Raw genomic sequence first — 26,567 nt, 5'->3', positions numbered from 1 at the left:
GTACTCTATTTTAGAGATTCACGATGACAATAGCAAACTAAAGTTTCTTAAACAAAATGCAGCAAGGAACTATCATTAACCTGCAAATCCCCAAGTGTATTTGATGGAAAATGTTTTTTGTTTAGCACCTATTAATATGCCAGCTTCAGTAAGAATACTTTAGAAAGTGGTCAAATAGCATTAAAAACTCGCATAGAGCAAAAAATTTCGTGAGAGCAGAGAGGAGCAAAACAGAGGAGGACCTTCCTCTGAGTCAGCTTAATGAAGGAAGAGCTGGGGAGGATGTGGACAGGACACTCCACAGCGGAAAATCTCCCATATGGAATTAAAGGTTTGTAAGTGTAATGAGAAAAACCAACATCTATTAAGTCTTAAGAAATGACTCATATGTTCATCAAGATAAATTGTTTCCCGAATTTCAAGTTTACATTCATCCTTAGCTCCTAGGTTAACTTAAAATTTTACAACTAAGAAATATCACCGTGTGTGAGAATGTGAAAATATCTAAAACTCACTTTCAATTCCACCTAGAGCTACTTTGGTTCTGCTCTGATAACCCTCACAGATTACCTGCACCTTCTCCCTAACTCTGAGATGTGAACCATCATAAGCCAAATTTAGGGATTTAACCCCTATTTTATCCTTTGTGCCTCTAAACTTTTAATAGTGGCCTTCCTTATATACCAAGAAGACTTAAATGTGCTTGCAATGGTGCTGTCTTCCTCAACATTTTCTATCCAAATTCTGCTCTAGAGTTTGCTAAAACCTGCCACCTACAAATGGACATCTCTACCTGACTGGGTAGATGTTTAGTTCCATTTGCATGGAGACTCTTTTTTCATTCCGTTTCATGTTTTGATGATGTTCTATTTGCTGCCTGTGGGTCTCCTTCATGCACAGAAGAAAAATGGTGGCCAGGCCAACAGTAACAAACAGTGAAGAAAGGACTCCCTATTCTATAAATGGTGCTGTGATAACTGGCTAGCCATACGCAGAAGACTGAAACATGACCCCTACCTTTCACCATATACAAAAATCAACTCAGGGTTAATTAAAGACTAAAATGTAAAACATAAAACTATAAAAACCCTAAAAGAAAGCCTAAGAAATACCATTCTGGACATTGGCCTTGGCAAAGACTTCATGATAAAGACTCTAAAAGCAATTACAACAAAACCAAAAATTGACAATTGAGACCTAATTAAATTAAACAGCTTCTTCACAGCAAAAGAAACTTTCATCAGAGTAAACACACAACCTACAGAATGGGAAAAAATATTTGCAATCTATCCATCTCACAAAGGTCTAATATCCAACATCTATAAGGAACATAAACAAATCAACAAGCAGAAACCAAACAACCCCCAAAGTGGGCAAAGGACATGAACCGACACTTCTCAAAAGATATACATGCAGCCAATAAGCAAGCATATGAAAAATGCTCAATGTCATTAATCATTAGGAAAATATAAATCAAAACCATAATAATGATACTATCTCACACCAGTCAGAATGGCTATTATTAAAAAGTCAAAAAATAACACATGCTGGTGAGTTTGCAGAGAAAAGGGAACACTTATTCTCTGGTGGTGGGAATGTCAATTAGTTCAGCCACTGTGGAAAGACACTTATGAGCCCAACCTGCTTCTTTTTACGTTTTAAAGCTATGCACACCAAATCCACTATCAGAGTTTCAGAGTTCTTTCTGCTCCATTCGAAGACTAGCTGGGAAGAGGAAGAATGACTTCCACGCCTGTTTTTCCTTGCTGCATTCTAAGAATACATCTTCTCTTTCTAGGAGCTTATTAATAATTGCTACAAGGAAACTAATGGAATAAAATAAAAGAGAACAAACATAGCATGGTAAAAAGATGTTTAAAAGTCTTAAAAATTCATGAAGCCATAATTTTGATGCTAGAAAATAATTATGCTTTGCATGTACATGTATTCCCAGAGAATAAGCACTTGTCTACATATCCTGAAACCACTTAACTATGTAACCTAGCAAAAAACATTTTCAATGACTGTACCTAAAGCAACAGAAGACAGGTTACTAAGAAGATATTGCCAAATAAAAGGTGAATTAATACTAAATCTTCTGTTTCAATAGAAGTCTGCAAAGTCTGAGTGTTCAGAAAAACCACAGAACATCTCATATAGAAGTTAAGGAAAAAATTAAACTAAGCTACTTTAAAAGTGTCCAAAAGGAATGAGATCATGTCCTTTGCAAGGACATGGATGGAGCTGGAAGCCATTATCCTCAGCAAACTAATGCAGAAACAGAAAACCAAACATCTCATGTTTTCACCTATAAGTGGGAGCTGAATGAGAACACATGGACATACTGGGAGAAACAGCACACACCAGGCCCTATTGCAGGGTGGTGCAGGGGGAGGGAGAGCATCAGGAAAAATAGCTAAAGGATTCTGGGCTTAATAACTAGGTGATGGGATGATCTGTATAGCAAACCACCACAGCACACATTTACCTACATAACAAACCTGCACATCCTGTACATGTACCTATGAACTTAAGAGCTGAAGAAGAAAAACAATGTGCCCATATATGTGTTATGAAAGTAGATATCTATATATTTCTGTGTGTGTGCGTGCACGTGCACAAGATTAAGATCATGAGAAAAACATTTATCATATATGGTGTATACTTTACATATCCATGTTTGTTTCCTGTGAGACTAAATTTTTTAAGAATTGGAAGTAACTAGAAGCCTTGGAAGTAACAAAATTTCTTCTTTAAAAGTCAGAGCTATAGCAAACGAGTGATTTTAAATCCCCCATCCGAGAAAAAAAAAATAGTCTTTAGGAGGTATGTCCCAGAATATTCTCAGCATCCAGTCAAATACAATCATTTGATTTCAAGGTCTTTGGGTTAAATCACTTTTTTTTTTTTTTTTTTTTGAGACGGAGTTTCTCTCTTGTTACCCAGGCTGGAGTGCAATGGCGCGATCTCGGCTCACCGCAACCTCCGCCTCCTGGGTTCAGGCAATTCTCCTGCCTCAGCCTCCTGAGTAGCTGGGATTACAGGCACGCGCCACCATGCCCAGCTAATTTTTGTATTTTTAATACAGACGGGGTTTCACCATGTTGACCAGGATGGTCTCAGTCTCCTGACCTCGCAATCCACCCGCCTCGACCTCCCAAAGTGCTGGGATTACAGGCGTGAGCCACCGCGCCCCGCCCCTAAATCATTTTATAATTGCTGACTTTCTAATACTATCATCATTGAACAAAAGTAATTTATCTAAACAAGTTCTTACAGAATGTATGGGCTTTCTATATCAGGCTATCTAATGAATGAATGGAGTCACTCCATGACAAAGAATCATAAGAACTAGGGTTGTAGAGAATAAGACTGGGTGGGGTAAGCATTACTGAGATCATCTTGACGGTCCAGAACATCAGAGAGAAGAGAGTAGGTAATGGGAGGAGGGTTATGAAGCAGTCACACTGACAAGCTAGATAGTACACAGCAGTATCAAGAAATTGCAGTGGCAAAAATGTCTCAGTGTTTTCAAAGATATAAGTCCTGCATTGAGCATTAAATTTAGAAACAGATTATTTAATAATATTCCTTAGTAAAGCTGCTCTGAAGTTGAAAGAAGTCATGTTAAAATTAATTTGCAAATGTAAACTAGTGTATGAAAGCCTCTTATTTTTCCTTAGGAGGGTATACACACAACTATAGGAGACCTTCCCCTTCAGAGTCCATGTACTCATGAGACACCTGCCAAGGAGCCAGGGTATGTCCAGCCAGGGTACAAGCCCTGTGACCATAAAGATTCCCTGTGGTTCATGTGCTCTGCCTTTTTACATTTACCTCCATTCAAAATAACATGTTGGGTATAATTTAAAATTTAGACAATTTTTCTAGTTTTTCTTGAAAAACAAATGACTAAGGAGAGGAGATATCCTAAAACAGATACATTCAAGTTTTGAATTGATGGAGGAATGTAAATCAGTTTGATTAGTTTTATTCTAGAGGCAGGCTAACATGAAATACTTTTAACAGTCTAGTGGAGAATGTCCTACTGTGCTGCCCTTTGAGGGGTTTTACCTGAACAAAAATAACTGTTCATTCACACACCCGAAAAAAATCAATCCAGAAGAGCGCTTTTTGAGTAAAATTTCCAACCTGTTTCTTTCTAAATTCATAATGTAAGATGTTTGAGCAATGCCAAAAGATTCTGTGGAGACTGAGAATTTCAGTGTGCTCATTTGTTGCATAATACTAGAAATATGGCAATAGCATCAGTACAGTAATTTTGCAAAGCTGTCTTCAGAATCATGACATTTTCTTCTTCTAGAAAATGGTTTAGGGAAACTAATGTAGTACAAAGTGTTATTCATATTTCAAATGAGATGACATCATAAGATTTACAAATGATTGAGAGATAGCCATGTAACTGCAATAAAAACTATGCACAGTGATGCCTTAAAAAAAAAAAAAGCCGATTATTGTCAGCTAGAGTTATAGGTAGCAGAGTGGGTAGTGGTGTTGATTATTATGTGATAACACAGCTACGTGGAAAATTTCTCTACGAAATTTTACGAAGGACATTTAGTAAATTAATAGGCTTAACTCAGTTAAGCAAATAGTAAATAACAACAACTTGTTTAAGAATTAAAGTAAAGCTCTGTTGCATAGTAATACAGCTCTGCTCCAGGCTATCTTTGAGGACCCCTGACAACAAACTCTGTACTCCTATCACCTGTCTTCTCATTCTACTTTATCACCTTTGCACCCACTCCTTCACTTGCCTTGGCCACATGTTCCCTCCTTCATACTGTATCCTCCTTGATTCCCTCAGGCAGAGGGAGTTGCTACTTCCTCCAAGGTCCCATAGCATGTTACAAACTCTTGTGTAATGATTATAGCACCGTCATCTCAGAAATTCTGGCAAAACATACCTGAGCTGTTTTTTTCTCACCTTTCTTTTATTAACTTCCTATACCCAATTTAATTTTTCATGCATTCCTACATTCAGTCAGTACTTGTTGACTATCATGTCTAGATCTTCTGAGAGCTGTGCTGCCCTTTTCCCTAGGTTAGACCACACCTCTTACAGTGAATACACTCATAGCTCCCTCATTGTCCCCACTCTCTCTAAACTCTCCACTCACTTTCCAGGAATCCACAAGTCCAGCCATCATTTTTTTAAAATGGACTGCTGTTATTTTCCATTTTTAAAACATTTCTTTCCTGTTCTTTAAAGAGATGAAATTAGAATTCCTTAGCACAGGAGAGAAGGCTATTTCTGATCTGACCCTGTCTTACTGTATTTAAGCTGCTATAACAGAATACAATAGGTTGTCTGGCTTCTAAGCAACAGAAATTTACTTCTCGGTGTTCTACAGGCTGAGAAGTCCAACATCAAGTTGTCAGCAGATTCAGTGTCTGGTGAGAACCTATTTTCTAGTTCATAGATGCTGCTTTCTAGCTGAGGGCTCAGATGGTGGAAGGAGAAAAGGGCCTCTTTGGAGCCTCTTTTACAAAGATAATGATATGGTTTGGGTGTGTTCCCACCCAAAATCTTATCTTGAATTGTAATCCCCATAATTCTCATTTTCAAGGCAAGACCAGGTGGAGGTAATCAGATCATGGGGGCAGTTTCCCCAAGCTGTTCTCAGGATACTGAGTGAGTCTCACAAGATCTGATGGTTTTAGAAGTGTCTGGCATTTTCCCTGCTTGTACTCACTCCGTCCTGCCCCCCTGTGCAGAAGTTACCTGCTTCTCCTCTGCCTTCTGCCACGATTGTAAGTTTCCTGAGGCCTCCCTAGCCATGTTGAATTGTAAGTCAATTAAACCTCTTTCCTTTATAAATTATCGAGTCACTGGCAGTGACTCTATAGCAGCGTAAGAACGGACTAATACAGATACTAATTCTATTCATGAGAACTCTGTCCTCATGACCTAATAACCTCCCCCTCCCAAAAGCTCTCCATACAAATACCATTACATCAGAGACTAGGCTTTCCCATTTGAATTTTGGAAGACAAACATATTCAGTCTATAACAGGCCTTGAAAGGTATCACTGCCAAATTGAGTTTGAGATCATCCCCTGAATACCCTGTTACTCAAATTCATTCCATTTTCCCTAGCCTATAGCAAGTTCTACTTGGGTGGCCCTTTTTCCTTTTTCACACTTTTAAAATCCTGTCATTTTTCAAGAATTTATACCCCAAACACTACCCCATCCCTCCTCTTCATCACCTTAATGACTTTCTCTTCATCCACAATCAGAATTAAGCATTCTTCCTTCTTTGTGCTCATGATGCTTTGTCACTTCTTCTTCTCAATTGTATTTTCCAAGGCTTGTTATTATGTTACTTGATAAATAAAATTTAAAATGTCTACACACTATGCCACCTTCTTCTTTCCAGTTGAGTCTTGTATTCAATAAAATCAGCATTAAAATATATTGTGAATAAGATCATTAGTCATCCTAAAGGATGACTTTAAAAAGTAGTCTACTTTAAAAAGTAGACTCTGCAATAATTATAATAAAACAGAAGATGTTAAATGTTTCAACATGGAATGTTTCAGATGAGAATTAGCATTTAATTTACACAGAGTTGCTCTTTTACCAGGGCAGAAAGCCCTCTTCCTAAGACAGATTCCTAGTCCAGGCATACCCCTTGTGGACAAATAAAAATAAAAATAGAAACACACACATACATGCATACATACACACACACACAATCTACATATATATTTATTTGTATATATAATACATATACACATATATGTATATGTATACAGACCCAAGAGATATAAGTCATCACCTCAGGAAAATCCACACCCACATCATGTCATACATATCAATGAAATCCAACAAGAGCTAGGAGCATGGGAAAAACATTTCTTGACTACAAGGCAACCTTCCTGAATATCTGGCTGTGATGATGGCTGAGGTGGCCTTAAAATCTTTCCCTTGGCTTGACTAAACTTTATACAGGTTTCTTCCTGTGTGTCCCTGATCTTTCTGAGAAAACCTGCTATTATAAATTATTTTTCTGCTCCTTTGAGATGAAATATCCCAGCCTCTTGCCAGTTTACAACCCAGAAATGTCTTTCTCAAGGACATAGAAGCCTTTCCTTTGAAATGTAATCATCAAGAAAGATAGTATCTCTATCTCCCAATCTCTTTAAAAGGGGAGGAACCTAACTTCAATAAGCACCAATTAGCAAACAGATAGCCTAATACATAGACCAACCTCTCTGGTAGTATCCTCCAGTGCTTTTTCACTAGCTCACCCCAGCACTTAGAAACTCTCAAAACTTTTGTTTCAGCGGAGTTCAGTTCAATCTCTTTCTTCTTGAAAGTCTTGACCCCTATAGTAATAGTCTTAAACAAAGTCCTCCTTGCCTGTTTCACTTGTCCAGTGCAATTTTTCTTTAACATGACAAGCTGAGCAAGCCAGTGCACTGCTGTTGCCAGTTAAGTGAGAAGAGTTTTAATGTGTCATCCTCTATTATCCTTTGATGAGAGTTAAACTGGAATGGCAGGCAGTTAACGTTCATCCCGTCTATGATCCTATGACCATATGCAAAGGATAAATGGAAGAAACAGGAATCCTACCTCATTGTTTCTGGGGATTAAATTCAACTGAAAAAATAGTTTCAAAAATACAAATGGTAATTTGTGCTAAAGGGATTAGTTGTGTTCCACTTCTCTTTTTGTAGAATCTATCTGTAAATATAACTATCTCTTTCTTATACTAATGTCATAATAATTGATTATATCTGGGTGCTTGATTAAAGCATGTTTGATTTACTTTTAACTGGGTTTTACAGTTGAGTGGAAGAGAATGGCACCATTAATTTGCAAGACAGCATAGTTTTGTGACTTTCCATAATTCCTAAAATATGTTTCCCCAACTGTTATCTTAGGATACTCTAGCCCATTTTCTTCCAATGTCTATAGTATCAAACAAAGAGAAAATAGTAAGTTATAAGACCAGGCATGTTAATAGTAATGCTCAGCAATTTGGAAGAGTTCAGGGATAAAACCAACAAACTAGATAGAGACAAAATATATTCAAAATAATATTCAAGAATTCTCAAATACGTGTTCTGTGAATAATTTTATGAAACGTATTTGATTCATATACACTCTTTTAAATCACTCTTTGAATAGCTCTCCCTTCAGGATAATTTAACTAGAAAGCCCTACATACAGAGGTGGCAATTTGTGATTTATTGCTTATGATGCAAAGAAGGTAAAACAGGAAAGTTGTTATCCCAGGTTTGAAAAGCAGTCCACAAAAGATTTCTAATATTCTCATCTGAATTACAAATTTAAATGGGGTTACAAAAAAAGTTCTGAATTGAATTAGGATTTTAAAATTCTAATCATATTTCTTTTGATACTGAAGTAAAGTTCTAATGGCATGCCTTTTACCTTCTCAGAGTTAAATGCTAAGGACATATGCCCAATTCATATAAGTGCAATTTTGAAAACTTGAACCAAAAAAATGTATTCACTGAAATATTAACAATGATTGTCTCTGAGTGGTAAGATAATGAGGGATTTTAAATTTCCTTCTCTTTGCTAATTTTTCTTTCTAATCTTTCTATATTTAATATGAATTGATTTTGCAATAAAAAGCTCAACGTGCTCAAATAAGTTGGCAGATTATTTATCAAAAACTTTATGAACAGCTCCTAAAAATTCCGCGTATGACTTTGTTAAATTGTTAGCTTCCATTCAGTATTTAACATAGAATTATCTTCATGAAGCTATTTTTTACACTAGATTTACAAAGTCATGTTATTTTCTACAGAAAACAATGGCAGTTATTTGAGATATGGTGTTCAGATAGTAATTGTACCCTGTGCAGCACAAAATAAAGGTGATGTTCAAGATACAAACTACTGACTCAAAAGTGACTTAAAATTCCTTAGCGATTTCCCACTCTGCCCAGAAAGAAATTAAACATTTCTTATATTAGCCTGCAGATTGTGGGCATTTTAATAATTAAAATAAAAAGAGATGCGGACATTCATCGAATACTTTGTTGCATATGTTATGCTAAAGGTTTTGCAAGAATTAATCCCCTTAATTTTGAAAACTACCCTCTGCAGTAAATATTCTCCTTTTTCAGATGCAGAGTCTTACAACATACTCCCACATCATTTTTCTGACCGGGTGAGATTAATGGAGTTCAATAACAGTTTCTATACTCTCTGTGACTTGACCAACTCTGGACCATGGTTACAAACAAAAGAACAAAGGGCAGGCTATTAGAAAAATTTTTCTTATGAAAAAGGACCTACTGCTAATGGATGCATTTGCTACTTTCAAACTCTTATGCTTACAAGTCACAATGTGATGAAAATACTCTTAACAGACTATTGATATTGTCCATTTGTTAATAGGAATACATGTTTCATAGTTCACAAATCATTGTCATATGCACAAAATCATTTACTCCTCAAACCAACTAAAAGAGACAAGAATTAAAGATTAGAAAACTAAAATTTACAGATTAAATGATTTTCCAATGATAATACAACAGAAAAGCAGGAGAGCTGACACACTCAAATCCATGTTCTTCTGACTGACTTCCGTTGGTACTCTCTACTGTGCTGTTTTAATACTAATATTTCCCTCTAATTCATTATATTATTATCAGCCACCAACGAACAAAAAGATTACAGGTACCAAAAGAAGTAATAGTGCTCATTAGATTGCTCTACTTGTCAAAACTGAGCCAATGACATCCAGTTAAAATCTCATTCAAGCAGAGGTCACCTCCCCTACTCTCCCATCTATCTAAGTCCCCACAGGGCTTGGAAAGCTAGGACACACAAATGCCCAGTGGACAAGGCAGAGGCTACATTGCCCAGGGCAGCTCCTCCTCAAATGCTGAGCCAAGCACAGCATTCATCATGAGGGAATTTAATTACCTTTCTATGTTATGCGTATTCTAAAAATAAAAGCTGTGACATCTTCAGGCTAAAATTCCAACAATGCATTTCAATCACAAATTTTAGGTTTCACTTTTCCTATTGGGCCTGAATATTCAATCTGAAACTAACCACCAAAGAGCTATTTGGGAAATAGCTGGACAGCAGTGAAGCAGGGAGTGAGGCTAGAGTAAGTGACATTTCAGCAGCAGCTCACTCACAGCAATCTTTCCATAAGGGATTTTACTGCCTTTGGTCAGGCCTGCTTCAAATTCAGGTAACCAGAGCCTCCTAAGTGCCAGCTGGGCTGTGCTCTGAGTTTTCACATGTCATTTCCAAAACAGATACAACAAAGTATGGTCGGAGAAAGACTTCATTCATTTTCTCCACCAATGTGCAGTGCACTTAAAGACTTCAGAGAATGTAATTTAATAGCTGGTAGAAGTTGGGAACGTAGAATGAATCAGCACATGCCCTAAAGAATTTTAAAGGCAATATAAAAGGAAAGTTTCCCAGCTTCTTACTGGATCATGTAAGACATTTCCTGATCTGGATCTTGTCTATTCTGCCCTGCTTCCTCTGCATGCTAGACTCCCATCCTCTAGCCAGTGAATATGCTTTCCATTTCCACCCTCTTTCTTGTCTCCTACTTTACAACTGTACAATTTCTGCAGTGAAAATACATCTTATGTGTTAGCTTTCTTATGGAGCTCTTGTTTATGGAGCTGCCATTTTTCATCTAATGCAGAGAAAATTTCCAGTCTTTCTTTCTGTCTTCATTTTTTTCAAGGGTGACCTTATCTTACAGTACCTGTCACGTGAAATCATCATCATTGTTTATGCATTTGTAAGCATTCCACTAAATGATAAGTTCCACTAAATGATAAGTTTCCCACTTGTGTCATTGTCTTCTTTATGGTTCAAGGCCTAGGTAAGTGTCTGGCATTGAATGGAGCTGGTTGAAATGGAACAATGGATAGATAAATCATGTGCACACAATACCATGTATCATTTGGTCATTAAAAGCACAGGACTAAAGCCAAATTTAAAACCCAGCTCTATCACCTAACCGCTCTATGATCTTGGACTATTTAACCTCTTTTTTTGTGTTTCCTTATCTGTAAAACGGGCCATTGAATGATTTCAATGAGTTAACAATAATAAATATAAAGGCACTAAAAACATAGCTAGGCACACTGTAGCTTTCTAACAAAGGGTTTGTAGATACAGTCATTATTATTTATCATCATCATCTTTTTCTTCTTTTTCCCATAAAATGGCTGTGTATCACAGGCCCAAGATTTTGAGAGACCTGAATTCAAATCATGCTCCTCCACTTACTAGTTATATGACCTTAAGCAGTTTGCTTAACTTCTCTCCACTCTGGTTTTTTGTCTCTATAATAGAGATAATAATGATACTTGCATCATGAAGTTATTTGGAATGTTACAATTAAATTATGCGTTAACATATTAACATAGAGTCTGGCACATGGTAAGTGCTCCAGAGAGATAAGCAATTCACTACTGTGGTTATGATCTTAAATCAGTATCAGTATAAAAGTCCTCAGGTATCACCCTAAGACAAGCACCCTCACCCACCTGACAATTGAGGCATTTGTGCCTCATTCACTGTGAATATACAGGAGAAAAATCATTGAAGACATGGAAAATATGTCACATTTTAGACATTAAGTCAGATAACTTTATGCCTCTAGGCTCTAGTTCTCTAGGAAACAGGACACTCTCTAAACAGGTTAGAACACTGTTACTGCCAGTCCTAGGAATGCTTATATATAGATCCATTTCCAAACTTCTTTGCAGAACTCTGTATAACGTGGGGCATGGAAGTAGAAGACTAGCTCCTTCAATGGAGAGATGCTGCAACAGATTGAAGGGAGAAGCCAGAATATTTCTTCCCCTCCTTCTGCCTGGGGCAGGTTTATGTATGTCTCCTACATGGTTCTAATTCCCACCAGAGAGGTCCATCCTACTCCCAGCCTCTTTTGGAGTGGTCCTGGCCTTGGGGAACCAAGTCATAGTGCCCCTTCCTTTGTCACTATAGCATAAGTAATAGTTGTTGCTAATTTCTGGGATTCTTTGAAGTTTCTTGTCACTCAGTTCCACATATCACCGGTGTTAGCAATTCCCTGCACTTATTCCTCTGTGGTTTCTAATTTCCTAATTAGATACTGACTGGCCCAGTGATCTTCTGTCTTTCTTTTTCTTCCTGTCTTTCATTTGATTGATTTAGAAAGTGCCTGATTAGCTTGCCTTATTTCACACATGCATACATACATACTCATTCACTTCAGGTGCCACCTCCTGTTTTAAAGAAACAGACTCAGATTTCTATGGTCTGGAACAAATAGATCATGCGGTTTGATTCTGAAGGGAATTTATTATCTAATGTGTTTTTTCTCAACTGGGGGATATTTTTTCTCACTCCTGCTTCCAGGGGTAATGTGTGGGGGCATCTTTTATTGTTACAAGAGGAAAGGAGATGTTACTAGCATCTAGTGAGTAGAGGCGGGGTTGCTGCTAAACATCCTACAGATGCATAAGACAGCCCTCCTACAAAAAAAGAATTATCCAGCCCAGAGTGTCAATAATACTGCTATTGAGAAACTGATCTAATGATATAAAACCCAACATTTTCACACTGCTGGATGCTTCCTGTAGCTTTTGAACTACTACAGGTCACAGAAAGATTTCTTAGGATTTAAAGCTGTTGATGGTGATCACATTGTTAAGATCTTGCCCATAGTCATTAATTTCTGTACACAATTCTAATTAATTCATTTGCATAAACTTGAGTTTCACTACAGGCTTCTTTGTTGACATGCACACAATTAAAACTCCTGGGAAGAGAAAGAAGTAAAAGATATTTAAAGATACCTTGAATTTTCAGCTAGGGATCTCTGTGTTAATTTCTTTTAAAATCCTACTGCTTGATTTTCCCAGCCTGTGGACCAAATGATAGACTTTTCATAATATGCTTTTTTACAAAATGCAGTCCAGTTCTATATGTTTTACTAGAATATCTATAAGATTTTCCTTCACAAGCTGGAAACTGGCTAACTGGCCCTTGACTGCATTTTCTTTCCCTGCTATGTTAAACCATCTGTGTTCATCTCCAGAATGCTGTCCCAATGACTGAGGTCTGGAGGTTGGATCCTCCTCAGCCATCCACTACCAGCTGGGATGCCTCTGATGACTACTTTACCAATAAAGATATCACTTTCCTCATGGGCTAAATGGGGAAGTTGAGTTAGTTAAAAGCTCTTTTCTTGTCTTAAAAGTTACTACAATTATATACATATATACACACATATGTATTCAATGCTTAAGTAGCATTTTAATATATTATCTCTTTAGGGGGTAATATTTATACAAATGCAAAAGAAGTTTATATCCACACCCAGTTTGTTAAATAATCAGGCCCTAATAAACAGAAGGATAGCACAGAATGTTGTTAGACGCAGACTCCATCTTCCCAATCCTGTCAAAAGATGTATCAAATTGTCTCTGAAAATTGAGAAAGGACAAATTGGTCACAAAAGACCCGAATCACTGTTACTCTCTTTCTGACAACTTAGAGTGAGAATGGACTTTTGTCACATTACAGAGAATGAGCTATAAAAAACACAGACTTCTGCATTTACCTAAGGATTTTTTTTCTCTGTCCACTGAGAGGAAACAAAAAATATATATAAATCGAATCGCATTCCTAAAGGAACAGCGAAAGAGGTATGGGTGACTATGCTCTCACACATATAAAAAAGAAGCTAGATTTCTTTAAGATTAGCTTTCCCTTGGAAGAAAAGTCTCAGAGAAGCCTTCCCTTTACTGGTTGAAGCTTCTGAAAACAGCTGCTGACAGATGCCTCAGAGCTCGCTCAGCTACAGTCCATAGGTAACCACCCGCCTTGATGCTTCCACCATCTCCACTCCCTACCTTCTGTGGGTCTTGTCTGTTTGTCTAGTTTGGTAATAATCTCAGTGGCTAGAGATTATATCTGAATTCTCCTTGCAGCCTCCACTACATACCTATTCTCCTTAAATGTTAAACTGTAAACTAGTTAAAGGTGAAACTCTAACCCTTTTTGAAAAATTGCGGCAAATTTTATTCCCAAGATATTTTTGCTTCCAAATCAATCTTTCCCTCTCAGTGCAGCTCTGTGAGCTGTGGTAGGGAGGAGTTAGAACCAGTGTCTAAGCAATTGGAGATCCTGAGGTGATTCAAAGAAGAGAAAAAGAAAAAAAGGGAAGAAAAGTGTTAAATTTTTTGTAGTATGTCAATGAGATCATTTGGTCCCTATAGCCTGAAAAAAGTCTAAGACACATTTTCCTCCCTGACTCTTCTTTCTTTTCCCTCTCCTTCTCCTTCACCAATCTACTCCATCTCTAAAGATGAAGGTTAATATTAAGCATCACATTAATGGTTGTCAAATCAATCATGATTTCCTCTGAGTTATGTTACGCAGAAGCAACATGCTTTATCAGAAATCAAAGAAAGGACAGTGCCAAAAGTGGATGAGCTAATGTAAAATCACTTACATGGGCACTCTGGAGACGGAAACCCGTTTAATATTTAATGTAGTCATTAACCTAAGAATGGGAAGGAGAGGGTAATGGATGGTCTACTCCCTTTGCCTAGGGGACAGGGTACTGAAGTGAACCGTCCCTTCTGGGATCAGATTCACACATGTCTAAAATCCATAAAGTGGGTCACAGGTGAAGGGAATTGGAAAATTCTCCAAATTCCCAGACGTATTGTTCTAAGAGGACAGTTGTACTCAGCAGACAAGCCTGAAGTTCACCAAGCTGCAGGAACCAGCAGCCACATCAACTAGTTTGTTATGGAAACAGACATGCTGTTCCCAACACATATGGTCAAACTGTACCAAATAATCAATTATTTAAGGAAACTATCTCCAAGAAGCATTAATCCATCAGGATATTGAAGGGTTTGTTTTTGTCTCTATTTAGATTTGGTTATCATAGAAGGAATTGTCTACTTTGACAGCTACCCAGAGTTATCCCTGAGAGGCAGAATGTCAAAACCAATTTAGAATGAAAAGGGGGAAAAATACAGGCAAAGTCTATAATAGTGAAGGCCATCTGAGAAAGAATGTTTTTTACATGTGATATTATGATATTATGTAGGGAACATTCTATTTACGCATCACAAATGTCTACATATTCTCTACATGCCCTTTTAAACAAGTTTATTCTAAGCAAACAATGCTGCTACAATCGCTTTGCTTAAGCTGCAGCATTATTTCATGATATGATACAACACACACTAAATCCACATTTATCATTTCATTTAATTGTATTTTTTTCACATGTTATCTTTTTTGGTATAAATTTCCCGAGGTCTCCAAGAATCCAAGCTCACCAAGGAAGTCAATTATGATATTTTCATAATCTCTACCAACTCAGCAACTATTCACTTTTTTTCTTTTGCACCGCAAGTTTAAATCTAAATCCTTTGACCCTCGGGAATTTTTTAAATATTCCTTTCTAAAAATAAGTGATTTCTGAATCTAGGCAGAAGCTCTAGATAGGCTGTATATCAAAGACTTGATCAGTCAAACACCTCCATAAACAGTGCCAAGACTACCTGGCCAGGTATAGTAACTGTCCAGGTACTTATGCCTACAAAATATTTTTAAATTAGGGACAATATTTCCATATAGTTTTTTTAAACTAAACTTGTTCAAATAACATTTTGCTTCATCAAAGTCAGTTTAGTTGAGAATACCAAGTGTGGCAATAAACAACAATTATAATCTACTTCCAGCTGAAATCAGCAAATATCTTAAAGAAAAAAAAAATTTGGTGCTCGTTCATCTGGATTATCTGAAAGAAGTAAACTTTATCAGAGCTTATAATTCCAAATAAAGCCTTCAATTAAAAATAGAATATGGATAGTTCTATAAAAACTCCTTGATAGAATTCACTCTTGCCTCACCTGAAAGTTTCTCCAGAGGAACATAAGAAATGACACAGCAATAAGACTCCCATTTACCAAAAGTCCTCTTTAAAATATTTATCAATGAGATTTTACTTACTTCCCTTTCCCTCTCCTCTCTGAACAACTCAGATCACAGTTCAAAATAAGAAGTGAAAGGGCACCTAGAAGAAAGAAAAACTCACTTCATTCCATTCATTTCATTACCACAGGCTTTAAAATGTTTCATAGCCATTAACCTAGATTTCCACTTCTAGGAACTTATGCGCAAAAAACCATCAAGAATGCTCAACGTTATCTGTAAAAAGATGTTTATTACAGTACTGTTTATAGTGAAGAAAAACTTGAAGCCAAATAAATACTCAATAACAAGTACCTGCTTAAATGATGTAATAGAGATAAAATATGAGGCCAATAAAATATATAAAAAGAATATGTGACGTCGTGTTACAGAAACTATTGTCTGAGCCTAGAACATTCTTCAGATAAACTCCTCACCATTGTTCCTCACTCAAAGCATTTGTGACCTGGCCACTTGATTCAAACCACAGAACTCCAGAGAGATAAAGTGAAAGGCAGCAGTGACGTCAGACAGTGATTGCAAGATGGGTACTACACCAAATTGACTGGAAGTCTACAATAAGAAGCAATTAGACCACCAGAATCCTCCACTTTTCATGTTTATATGACTGCCTCTCTTTCTACCCTACCTGATGACTTGCATTTTCTCTCTGGAGAGAGATTCTGTGCTAAAGGCACCACCCTCAGCCATAGTCAGGATATACTAAACACTGGTGGATTAAGGAAAGCAAGACATCAAACAGTAAGAAGCCTCATACACCCTGTCAGATAAATGGAGGATTTCTCTCCAAGGAAAAGATCAAACCCAGGAGAAAAGCCACACCAATTCTGATCATCTAGGAAACCACAACAAATGTCTCATTTGGATCACCCATCTTACAGGAAAGTCTAACAATGGGCAGCCCTACCCACATAATTATACAAATCAGCTTCTCAGCACTATAATCTTAAAAATAAAGGGATAGCCAAGATCATCAGCAATTTGGAGAAAAAGTTGAACAAGTTTTAAAAAAACACATAGGAAAAAAATCCATAAAAAAAGATAAATTGCAAGGAAGAAAATAAAACTATTTAGGTGAAGGGGAGGAAGGCAGCAAATCACACTGCCATGTGTGTACCTATGCAACAGTCTTGCATGTTCTTCACATGTACCCCAAAACCTAAAATGCAATAAAATAAATAAATAAAACATAGGATGCAAGAATCAGGAATTTCAACACAAGATAGAAGATATTGTTGTGGAAATTCAAGCCAAGAAGAACAGAGAGACCAAGAGACGCAAGAAAATTTTTACTGGAGCTCTGGCTGATGGCGGCCTTACTACCTGTAATGGCCACGAGCCCTACGCAAAGGAAATTCCTTGCTTATATAAGTTTGGCGCAGAAAGACAAGGCAGAAAAAAAACAGGTTTAAACAAAGGCAGTTATTGACTTGTAATAAGTATACAACCTTGAGAATTATACACTTTCTACATGGTATCTTGCTCCCATAACTGGCAGCTGGTCTTTTTACAGAAATACGTTTATGAGCTGCTGGTACAAAGATGTGCTTTGGTGTCTCATCTCAGAAGGAGGAGGCTATGCTGAGTCTGCTTTAGCTAACTGCAGTCAATGTAGGCTGGGAGAGGTGTTTTACTTGCTTCTCTGCTCTTTAGAGCTTTCTTTTTTTTAATTAATGTTTATTCTGAATTTTATTTTTCCTCCTCAATATGAGAGTCCCACAAGATAACAGAGGGACATTCCCATGTGGCACCTGTGTTGCAAGCCTCAATAGAAACCAATCCAACCTGGAACAAGAGTAAAACCAACCTGGAACAAGAGTAAAAAAAAAAATCTCTGAAAGAATATTAGAAAAAAAAGAAATTATCATCTGGATAATTGGCGATATTGTAGGGACCTTCAGTTCTACCACAGAGTTTGAGGATGAAATGGTGATACACAGAAAACCAAACTTAGCATTCATGTGGAAGGAAATTATTGACTCCTGGAAAAACAAAAATGTTGTGCAATATAGTAAATGTAACCCTAGTGTAATACATGGCTCAGCTAAAAAATAGTTTATGTTGCCATAATAAACTAAAGAATTTATTATGTAATTCTACTGAGTATGAAATAAGCTAAATCCTTATCTTCCATAAGGTAGGGTACAGAAGAACAGGTGAGAAACTAACTACTTTTACATAATATGTTTTGTGGAACTATTTGGCCTTTAGGTTCGGTACATAAATAACTATAATATAATTACAAATTTAATTCATTTAAAAATATATATACATCTTTCTTCAATTATTCAGAGACTACCTTATGAGATAACAAACATATATTGAAAGACAAGTGCTATGTCATGCTAGTAATGCAAAGATAATAATCCTGAGTGACCCATCTTTGCCCCTTAATAGTTGTTTGAATTTGGGTACTTAGTCTAACCCTGTATGTGCCTCAGTTACTGCATCAGAAAAGGAGGATTAGGCATAATAATATACACAAATTACTTCCAGCTATAAAAATAACAGTAAGAAGACATGGAATCATAATAACAACTTCAATACAATTTGATCCTTGTTCTTCTAAAATTATAAACCCAATGAATAAGGGCAAAGAGAAAGATCCACTTAAATCCATAGGGATTCAGTTGCCTTCCATGGAAACAAGGCTTTCAGTGAATGTCGGGTCCCAGTAACAACAAACCTGGACTAGATACATTTCCAAGTTTTCTTCCAACTCTCTAACCCTGCGAATATACTATGGGGATACATCTGAGAAGATGTCAAAACAACTAGTTGCTTTAGACCAGCTGTCCCCATCCTTTCTGGCATCACAGACTGGTTTCATGAAAGGCAGATTTTCCCATGAGATGGTGGTGGTGGTTTGGGGACGACTCAAGTGCATTACATTTATTGTGCACTTTACTTCTAATATTATTGTAATATATAATGAAATAATTATACAACTAACCATAATGTAGAATAAGTGGGAGTCCTGAGTTTATTTTCCTGCAACTAGACGGTCCCATCTGGGAGATGGGAAACAGTGACAGATCATCAGGCATTAGATTCTCATAAGAAGCATGCAACATAGATCCCTTGCATGCATAGTTCACAACAGGATTTGTGCTCCCATGAGAATCTAGTGCTGCAGCTGATCTGACAGGAGGTAGAGCTCAGGCGGCAAGGTGAGCAATGGGGAGCAGATGTAAATACAGATGAAGCTTTGCTCTCTTGCCTGCTGCTCACCACCTGGAGCAGTCTGGTTCTTAACCAGTTCATGACCTTGGAGTTGGGGACCCCTGCTTTAGACAACTCATTGATTTTAAAAGTTACCAACTCTATTTTAGTAATGTGGTTTACATCATTTCTTTATTTATTTTGAACTTACTTCTGTGTAAAAGACACAAACTGTGCTAGAACCTCAAATGAATTTCAAGAAAGACAAAACAGAGACTGCCCTTGAGGACTTTACTAAAAATTAGAGTGTGTTAAAACTATTTATGGACAAGATTAATAAGTATGAGAGCTACCCTGTGATCATTTAGAAAATAACCTGGATTCTTAAATATTAATAACAAGGAGGTGAGAAGAATGGTTGCAAGAATTGTTTCTGTCTTGACTATGAAGTCTTAAATAAAGCTAACCCCAAATCACTGAAATATCTGTCACATGGGAGAAAAAAAACACATTTTGCATGTGTGGTAGAGCACCAAACAAGGAGCAATGGGCTGGCAGTTGGAGAGGGGGAGAATACAGGAGAGGAACTTGGCTCATAATAAGAATGCATACATACAAAATTGGCTGCTCTGTGAAGAAATGAAGACCACCATACTGAAAGCATTAAGTAAAGCCCAAAGAACACTTTCCAAAATGTTATAGAGGGAATTCTTGCCTAGGATGTGAAGCTGCAGACTAAGTGAACTCGAAGTTTCCCACCTTCTCTAGAATTCCATTTCTGTTAGAGACCATCAGCACAGCCAAAATTCAAAGAGGAGGACAATTCCATCAAATGGTCGAGCCAACAGAAAAAACAATCATGCCAGTTATAGCCGCATTATAAGAGAATAAAAAAGAGGAAAGGAATCAAACAAGCATACCGGCACATACTCACACTGTTAGGATATTTCCTTTTACACCTAATTGTTTTAGGATTGTGCCAATGCAGCCATATTAAATTATAGTATTAATAGGTTGTCTTTTTACCGCAAGTAAAATAGCCAAGAAAAGATGTGTTATCTAAAACTATTAGACTGGAATGCTGGTTAAAGATATTGAACTGCAGAAAGATGATCCACCTACAGAATCAATAACAGCATTTCAGTTAGGACCTTGAGGGTGTTTGCCGGCCTTATTGACTGTGGCCAGTTCCATTCTGTTTAACCTGTGACAGCTGATGAGACTAGACTCTGGGGTGGAATTACTACCAAAATTCATCAGTGATGCTTATTGAGCAGTTGCCTGTGAGACCTTGGAAAAATCTTAATGCCAAGCTATTCAGATGAAGGAATTAGTAAATATATTACTTTTACATCTTCTAAACTTGTGCTCTTTCCTGAGAAACTCTATAACATCTAACCCTAAAAACAGTGCACAAAGATGGGGAACATTATATTGAAATTACTTTAGAGCCCTAAAAATTGTCATTACATTTAGCCAATAAATTTAAAGAGCTGTTAAGTGGAGGAAACTTCATAATTACAGATCTTATCCAGTTATGATGTGTAGTATGTATCCATGGGGAAAGTGATTTTAATCAACAGAAATATTTGTGAAATAATCATTTAAAATTAATTTAGAATAGTAAAACTGGTAAATCATAGCATTAAATGAATGTGCAAGAAATTATAACTTTTCATTTATAGTATGAATAGTTTATGATAATATTACAGTGCAATATGCCACATTTAATAGCAGTATACTTGAGAATGAAACCTGGATTACCAAGTCCTGCTCAGCCGTAGAGACCCCCACGGGTGGCACTGAAAGCATTAAGAAGCAGACACCCAGAGAGAACAGTAAAGTGGGACTATCCGAGGACCAGCAGTCTTCTGAGCTGAGAGCCTCGGGGGGTTGACAGAATTCTGGGTTGAGAGCCTCAAGCAGACTCCGACCCACGTGTTTATTCTCTCTGAACACGTGATTATTAACAAACAGGTGTTCTGTGTTTTCTCATAGAACCAAGATAACGTAGGTAGGCAACAGCTGGTGCCTGCTTACCACTGATCACAAACTAAAAAGTATTCTCCACGAGGGATTCATGGGGGCAGGGTCACATATCCCATGCTTAAAGAATTGTTTTCACCGGTGTATGATATACATATACTGTTTTGCTGCTTAGAATGCCCCAAGTAGTTTTCCATTTGGGGTAGGTGGCCAGCTAGGTTTTCCTTGCTGCCGTTCTTAGCATACAATATATTTTATCATACACTCAGCATTTCTCAACACTGGATATCAGACTACAGTTGCTGTTAATGAGACTTGAATAATACTATTGAACTCATTTTTGAAACTGATGGTGCCTCTGAATGTTGTTAAGACAGCCAAAGTCTGCGTGCCTAGCTTTCACAATATTTTAGCATCTTGATCAGCTCCTGGACCAAGGATCCTATGGTTAATTTATTTACAGCATGATCTATTCACTCAATGTTACAGGAAAAACATGGCAGTACCAAAATTCTTGCTTTGCAAAAAACAGCATATTCAGGTAGAATAAGTTTAAAATGATAGAAAATATTTCATTTGCCCCTTTGCACTCACTTAAAATATCACCAAAGTTACCTTAAACTCAACAGACCACAAAACATTCCTTTTAAGAAAGAAAGTTTCTAAAATAAAGAATCTTAATTATTTATCAAAAGAATTAAGTTAGCTCTTGGTTAATAACCTGTTCTTGTCTTGTTTATGTAAAGAGGATGTAGCAAGGTTTTTATTGTCTTTGAAGAAAGCTTATTCCACTCTCCCTGCCTGCTTTTACCACTGAACTAGAAATAAGCATGTAGTTTTTAATAATTTTCTCTATATGTGAACATATAAATGTGAACATATAAATGGTTTTTTTATTGACAATTTGACTATAATATCATTTGATTACCAACTGGTTTCTCTGGCAGTATAATTATTTTTCTAATTCAAAAAAAAATTGTTTTGTCAAGGAAAGAAATTATTCAAATAAGCCCCAAAAATATCTAACGTAAACTCTGAATTTTAAAAAGCTATGGGAAAAGGAATCTCAGCATTCTTTTAAACATTTATTTATAATATCAAATAAAGTATATAATTGAACTATATTAAGTGAAAGAAATAAAGTAAAAATACATATCTGAGATAATGGATTTTTTTTACAACATTCAGGAATCTGAAGTTATAGACAGCTTCAGCACTTAACAAGTTAAAGCTACCTTTAATATTGCTCAGTCTTTAGTCTTTTGTTATGGGCTCATTTTTCTCACTGTGGAAAAACAAACCATCATTGTAGAAAAACTACAGGAGGCAAATTCTTAATAATTATATTGTAAGTACACACACTAGCCTCTCAAAGATGACAAGCAGTATTTTTGGTAGTTGCTCAGTGATGGTAAACACAAAAAAGCATCTGACAATCTTATATTTTGAAGTTTACATCACAGATTGAAAGCATATATAATCAAGAGAAAAGTGCATGGATTCAATAGTTCTCACAAAAGAAAAAATATTTTTATATTGTGAAAAGAATCTTTTTTTCTGAAACTGGTGTTACAATTTTTCCCAGGTATTTTCTTGTTTTGTGGCTTATTCCTTTTCAAAAATAAAACCTAACGAAGAAGACAGTTTATACTCAAAGATGACATTTACTTTATATTAAAATGCTCTTTTCACTGACAGTGCAGACAGCTTTCATAGCATTCGAATCAACATGAAAACTAATTCAAACACTGGATAGCAGTTTTTGAGTTGAAGTCAAAAGATTCAGTTTAGTGAGACAAATAAAACAATGAACTCAAACTCTATCAAAGAGAAGGTATTCACTAATAGAAACATGTCGCATGCCATTATATGTTTTATGTATAATTTGCACCATTGATGCATGACCAAGCCACTTTCATTTGTTTATTTATCTAAGTAATCCACAAGACATGAAAAATACAGATGAAATAAACTAGCCATTGCCCTAACTTTTCAAATAAATAAGAAAGTTTGTAATCCTAAATCATGGAGGGAAGCTCTGCAAGAGAAAGAATTTATCCTGAGAGGCAGTGGAGAAGTTTGTTTTTGTTTTTTATCTTTGCTGCAAAGGGCATATAAAATAAAGAGTTGGGAGCTTTTTTACAACCTAGTAAAGGAATCATGAGTCACTGCAGAAAGCTAGATTCTTACAGAATCAGAATGACCATGTGTCTTTGCATTAAATGAGGTTGACGAAGTCTTGAGCATTGGAAATAAACAGAAAGTATTGTCTTTATTCACACAAAGCTGTGATTCATCTATATCTAAACGGTTGTGTTAGTTCTTATTGCCGCTATGAAAATCATACATGGGGAAACTAGAGACTACAGTACCTACAAGAAAGACGAGAAGCAAGGCAGAGAATGGAAAACAGAAAGTGGGGTTGAATCATGGGGTAGATGGGAAAATGGGAATTTTGCTCACCTCATGTCTGTAGAACTTTCTGAAAATGAAACCGTTTCTGTCCTATCGGCCACTTCTGTTCATAGATTTACACTTTTTGTCTTCATTCCCTCTAAAGGAAAACTGAGATTCAGCTGATCTAAGGGTCATCAGGTGTCTATAGTTGCACACAAAGACACCAATCTCTCCTAGCCCTGCCTCCATTCTTCCATCAGCTTTTCTTCATACAGTTTAATTGCTGATTTTCTTAGGTCTTGCTCTTTATTCTCCTTTCTTCTGACTTCAGTGCTCATTATGGACAATCTCATCAATATGTGTAGCTTCCAATGGCATCTACATAGACATACTGACCCCTCCCAGATCTGCGTCTGCTTCTCACAAGGCACTTCTGAGTTCCCAACCAGTACCTGCAACTGCCTGCTACACCTTTACCTGAGAATGCAAGTCAATCATAAATTTTCCTACCAAGCCAGCTCCTTTTTCTGTATTCTGTATCTCAAATGGTTGTAGCGTCATCTACCAAATCACCAATGAGTGCCTATCACTTACATCTAATAAGAAATAATAATACGTGGAAGACATTCTTCTAAATATTTTCCACACATTTGCATTTAATCCACACAGCAACCCAATGAAGTAGGTTTGGTTATTACCCCCATTTGACAGGTGAAGATACTGAAAACCAGAGAAGTTAAGCAGCTTACCTAAGGTCACATACTAACAAGTGGAAGAATCAGTTTTTAAGCCTAGCCTTTTTGATTCTATTATATGACACCATTATAAAGCTTTTCAGTTCTAACTCTGAAATGTCTCTTGATTTCTTCTTCCATTCCCTCATCACCATTATTATATCTTAGTTAAATATGTGTCATTTCCTATCTAGACTACTGCAGGAATTTTCTAAGTGGTTTATTTGTTTCAAATTTACCTCAAACTCATTTGTCTCACTATAGCTTCTAAAATAGACATCTGAAAGCATTATCTCCTTGCTTCAAAACTATCAATACTCCTCTTAACCTATAACATGTTTCCAAAACGATTTAGTTTTGATTTTGGTTTGTTTGGAGGGAGAAGCTTTTTTTGTTTTTTGCAGAAATCAGGGCCATTACATATTAGGTTTCTAATTTACTAAAGTTTTGCTGGTGCTTCACAACAGACACATCATGTTTTTTTAATCTCCTTAGGCTCTTTCACCTGCCTTAAAAAGCTCTTCTCCCACTTATGCTTGGCTAATTCCTAATTGCCTTAAGTTTAGGGGACAATACAAAAAATTCTTCCCTGACCCCATAGGCTGAGGAGCTGTCACTCCTCTGTTCTCCCATACATATCCATAGAACCTTCCCTGCTTGATTATCACAGTAGCTAAGAGAATGGCACTGGTCACACTGGGTTTGACTCCTGGCTCTATAACCTACCACCTTTGTGGCAATAGGCACTCAAAAAACTTTGCCACTACCATTACCACCCTCATCCCACTACACCAGATTTTTCTCCTACTTTGTCTATCTCCCTTGCCAGACTATGAACCAAAATATAGGAACATTTTCTACATCTTGCCATCCCAGGTTTTAGCACAATGCCTAGCCCATTGGAGATGCTCAAATAATGTTAAACTAAACTAAAACACAGAATCCTACTTCATATGCAGAATTATAACTATATTATATATAATTTTAGCTATAAGTTAGTGAAGTAATTTATAAAAGTGTTTGAATAGATCTGTGCATGTCAGGCATAAGAAACTACAAAAAGATCATGGGATTGGCTTCATCATTTCCAGTGCTATTGGAGAAGACATCTCAAACCCTCTTCCTTAGCTGAAATAGAATATAAGATACCTGAGTTAGTATTTATAGTAATTTCTGTGCTCTGTTTATTGGTTCATGAATAACCCAGAAAGAAGCAATCAGACTGGAGAATAAATTTAGAAATGCCATAGAACAATTCGGTATTTCCTTTGCTAGAGAACTGGCTGTCTTGAATTTCACTTTGTATTTTGTGTCATACTGTTGTTCTGCAACAAGGAATGTAACAACCTCTTATTCAGGGCTATTCTTCTACTGTGAACCATCTTTTTTTGTAGTGAACCTCTCAAATGGGTTTGGTTGTATGTTAATATTATAATAGCAAACTGAGTTTGTATTTATGTTTCATATCAGTCACTTTGAAATGAGAGATTCAGAAATACAATTATATTGCAATGAATTATACTATATCCCATTAACACATTATTTTTCCATAATTGGTTTGATTCAGTTTCAGACAAAATGTTTTAAATTTATCAATATAGGGCTTTTTCTCATAATTCTTAATAATTACATAATTTTTAATCAAATAAATGTTGGTTTGAATTTGATACAAATGTTCTAAATCCAGTCCTAAAAAAGTAATACTAGCCATCCTATCTGGGTCCCAAGTCCTAAAAGCAATCAGGCTTGAAAAGATTCTGTCAGCATGTCTACTGAAATTTAGCAAGCTCTTTTTCTCTCTGACTTTGGGCACTATAGTTTGATTTTTCCAAATTATTTTGTTGTGAAGGAAGACTACCAGGTGTCTAAATATGAAAATGATCTGCGTTCGCTTAGCATAATTGCAGAGGACAGCAGAAGGCTGTAACCAAGCAGCGCTTGGCTCTTAGCAGCCAAAAGGGCCATTTTTAGGGTACCATTATCCAGAATGAATCATCCTCAGTCATTTTTCACATTTGTGCAGTATGTCTCCACAGAATATTTAAATTCCCAGGAAAGAAACTGATTGGCCCAATTTGAGTTATGAGCCTTCTCTTTGACCAGGGAGAAACTCTGTGCATGTGTGTGTGTGCGTGTGTGTGTGTGTACGTGTGTGTGTGTGTGAGAGAGAGAGAGGAGAGAGTGTGTGTGTGTATGTGTGTGTGTATGTGTGTGTGTGTCTCACACCACTCATGCCATAGAAATGTAACTCAGACTGGACCAATAGGACTTAAGTTCAAAACTGTTATCAGAGCTT

At 36.6% G+C, this 26,567-nt stretch overlaps 1 long non-coding RNA gene across 1 annotated transcript; it reads right to left on the bottom strand.

Moving 5' to 3' along the window:
- Positions 1-1,553: 1,553 nt before the first annotated feature.
- Positions 1,554-17,107, bottom strand: LOC116549417. Its single transcript, XR_004267855.1, has 3 exons — positions 17,096-17,107; positions 4,763-4,765; positions 1,554-2,456 (listed from the first exon to the last, which is right to left on the bottom strand). It is a non-coding gene; the product is annotated as an uncharacterized LOC116549417 (long non-coding RNA).
- Positions 17,108-26,567: the final 9,460 nt, after the last annotated feature.

This window comes from Sapajus apella, unplaced genomic scaffold (genome assembly GCF_009761245.1).
Source record: "Sapajus apella isolate SASKATOON/1434 unplaced genomic scaffold, GSC_monkey_1.0 scaffold6, whole genome shotgun sequence".
Taxonomy (NCBI): Eukaryota; Metazoa; Chordata; class Mammalia; order Primates; family Cebidae; genus Sapajus; species Sapajus apella.
Note: the sequence above shows the minus strand (reverse complement) of the source record. Positions and strands in the feature narration are given on the sequence as shown.